We start from the raw sequence: 3,541 nt of genomic DNA, 5'->3' as shown, positions 1-3,541 counted from the left end.
TGTATGGATGTGTGCGTGAGAGTTGGACTGTGAAGAAAGCTGAGCCCCGAAGAATTGATGCGTTTGAACTGTGGTGTTGGAGAAGACTCTTGAGAGTCCCTTGGACTGCAAGGAGATCCAACCAGTCCATTCTAAAGGAGATCAGTCTTGGGTGTTCTTTGGAAGGAATGATGCTAAAGCTGAAACTCCAGTACTTTCGCCACCTCATGGGAAAGTTTGACTCATTGGAAAAGACTCTGATGCTAGGAGGGACTGGGGACAGGAGGAAAAGGGGATGACAGAGGATGAGATTGCTGAATGGCATCTTCGACTCGATGGATGTGAGTTTGAGTGAACTCTGGGATTTGGTGATGAACAGAGAGGCCTGGCATGCTGCAATTCATGGGATCATGAAGAGTTGGACACAACTGATCAACTGAACTGAACTGAACTGAAAGTACAGAGGGGTCTCACATAAAAGTACAGGGCACAAAGATGAGGACCATCATAGTAATGTGGGAGCCATAGGTGGACAAGGCTTTGTGCCTCCCTTCCTGACTAACATTTTTTAGGGAGCACAGAATCATCCCATAGCAGATGAGTAAGAGTGTAAAGATGACCACGGAGATTGCCCCATCGTTGGCCAGCACTGTGAGGATAGTAATGTAGGTGTCAGTGCAGGCAAGTTTTATCAAGGGATACATCAGAAGAAGTGGTCAATGACATTGGGGTCACAAGAGGGAAGGTTGTAAACAAAGAGAGGATGAAGTACCCCATGCAAAAACCCACCAATCAAAGTAAGTAGCAGCAACAGAATACAAACTCGTTTATTCATGATTGTCAAATAATGCAAGGGTTTGGAGATGGCCATATAATTGTCATAGGCCATGACCACCAGGAGAATTATATCAGAATCATCAAATAAGTGCCCTGTAAAAAGTTGTATCATTCAAGCTTGGAAGGAAATGATTTTCTTTTCACACAGCAAGTCTATAATCATGTTTGGAGTGACTATTGTAGAATAAACACCATCAAGAAATGATAAGTATATGTGTTAGTATACTGTATTGGTGTTTTTCTTTCTGGCTTACTTCACTCTGGATAATCGGCTCCAGTTTCATCCATCTCATGAGAACTGATTCAAATGTATTCTTTTTAACAGCTGAGTAATACTCCATTGTGTATATGTTCCACTGCTTTCTTATCCATTCATCTGCTGATGGACATTTGGGTTGTTTCCATGTTCTGGCTATTATAAACAGTGCTGCAATGAACATTGGGGTACATGTGTCTCTTTCAATTCTGGTTTCCTCGGTGTGTATGCCCAGCAGTGGGATTGCTGGGTGATATGGCAGTTCTATTTGCAATTTTTAAAGGAATCTCCACACTGTTTTCCATAGTGGTTTTACTAGTTTGCATTCCCACCAACAGTGTAGGAGGGTTCCCTTTTCTCCACACCCTCTCCAGCATTTATTGCTTGCAGATTTTTGGATCGCAGACATTCTGACTGGTGTGAAGTGGTACCTCATTGTGGTTTTGATTTGCATTCCTCTAATAATGAGTGATGTTGAGCATCTTTTCATGTGTTTGTTAGCCATCCATATGTCTTCTTTGGAGAAATGTCTATTTAGTTCTTTGGCCCATTTTTTGATTGGGTCTTTTATTTTTCTGGAATTGAGCTGCATAAGTTGCTTGTATATTTTTGAGATTAGTTGTTTGTCAGTTGTTTCATTTGCTATTATTTTCTCCCATTCCGAAGGCTGTCTTTTCACCTTGCTGATATTTTCCTTTGTTGTGCAGAAGCTTTTAATTTTAATTAGATCCCATTTGTTTATTTTTGCTTTTATTTCCAGAATTCTGGGGGGTGAATCATAGAGGATCCTGCTGTGATGTATGTCGGAGAGTGTTTTGCCTATGTTCTCCTCTAGGAGTTTTATAGTTTCTGGTTTTACATTTAGATCTTTAATCCATTTTGAGTTTATTTTTGTGTGCAGTGTTAGAAAGTGATCTAGTTTCATTCTTTTACAAGTGGTTGACCAGTTTTCCCAGCACCACTTGTTAAAGTGATTGTGTTTACTCCATTGTATATTCTTGCCTCCTTTGTCGAAGATAAGGTGTCCTTAGGTGTGTGGATTTATCTCTGGGCTTTCTATGTTGGTTCCATTGATCTATATTTCTGTCTTTGTGCCAGTACCATACTGTCTTGATGACTGTGGCTTTGTAGTAGAGCCTGAAGTCAGGCAAGTTGATTCCTCCAGTTCCATTCTTCTTTCTCAAGATTGCTTTGGCTATGCGAGGTTTTTTGTATTTCCATAGAAATCTTGAAATTATTTGTTCTAGTTCTGTGAAAAATATCACTGGTAGCTTAATAGGGATTGCATTGAATTTGTAAATTGCTTTGGGTAGTATACTCATTTTCACTATATTGATTCTTCTGATCCATGAACATGGTACATTTCTCCATCTATTAGTGTCCTCTTTTATTTCCTTCATCAGTGTTTTATAGTTTTCTATATATAGGTCTTTAGTTTCTTTAGGTAGATATATTCCTAAGTATTTTATTCTTTTGTTGCAATGGTGAATGGAATTTAGAAAGATGGCAATGATGACCCTGTATTCAAGATAGCAAAAAAGACTCAGATGTGTATAGCGGACTTTTGGACTCAGAGGAAGAGGGAGATGGTGGGATGATTTGGGAGAATGGCATTGAAACATGTATAATATCATGTAAGAATCGAATCACCAGTCTATGTCCGACGTAGGATACAGCATGCTTGGGGCTGGTGCACGGGGATGACCCAGAGGGATGTTGTGGGGAGGGAAGAGGGATGGGGGTTCATGTTTGGGATCGCATATACACCCGTGGTGGATTCATGTCAATGTATGGCAAAACCAATACAGTATTGTAAAGTAAAATAAAGTAAACATAAAAATTAAAAAAATTCCTGTGTTGATACTTTTAAAATCAGCATTTATGTTGATGTATGGCAAAACCAATACAATATTGCAAAGTAATTAGCCTCCAATTAAAATTAATTTATACTAAAAAAAAAAGAAATGGTAAGTAGCCAATAAAGACGTACATAGGGAAATGCATAGTAATATTGAACACCACAGTCAAGACAATGAGTAGATTGCCCATCATTGTTGCCATGTAGAGGAGCAAGAAGACAACAAATAATGTTCTCTGACCCTGGACACTCTGAGTGAGCCCCAAGAGGACAAATTTAGTTACATTATTCCTTTGTTCCATAGGTTCTTCTGTAGTTCTTATTTCAGAGTTCGGGGGAAAATTACCTTCAAATGCAATTATTACTAGAGGATTTCTGAAGTCTTAAGTTAAATTGTTTATTCATTCAAACACTGAACCTTAATGTTTGTTATGATGCAATACTGTCAGATATTATAAGGTTGATCAAAACATTGTCTTGATCTCAAAAATCTTATAGAGTGGAAAATAATTGAGATTTATATACATGGGAAAAAGGACACAGTATTAAATAAAATAGGTGCCACAACTAGCTTTCCATCTGGAAGCTAATGAAATAGCAAAGATAGTTAA

The 3,541-nt window shown here is 38.4% G+C and overlaps 1 pseudogene; it reads right to left on the bottom strand.

Moving 5' to 3' along the window:
* Window positions 1–449: 449 nt before the first annotated feature.
* LOC128060986 (olfactory receptor 4A15-like) lies at window positions 450–3,232 on the bottom strand (annotated as a pseudogene).
* Between the last annotated feature and the right edge of the window lie 309 nt (window positions 3,233–3,541).

The sequence above is a fragment of the Budorcas taxicolor genome, chromosome 15 (genome assembly GCF_023091745.1).
Source record: "Budorcas taxicolor isolate Tak-1 chromosome 15, Takin1.1, whole genome shotgun sequence".
Taxonomy (NCBI): Eukaryota; Metazoa; Chordata; class Mammalia; order Artiodactyla; family Bovidae; genus Budorcas; species Budorcas taxicolor.
This window is presented reverse-complemented; position numbering and strand designations above follow the sequence as displayed.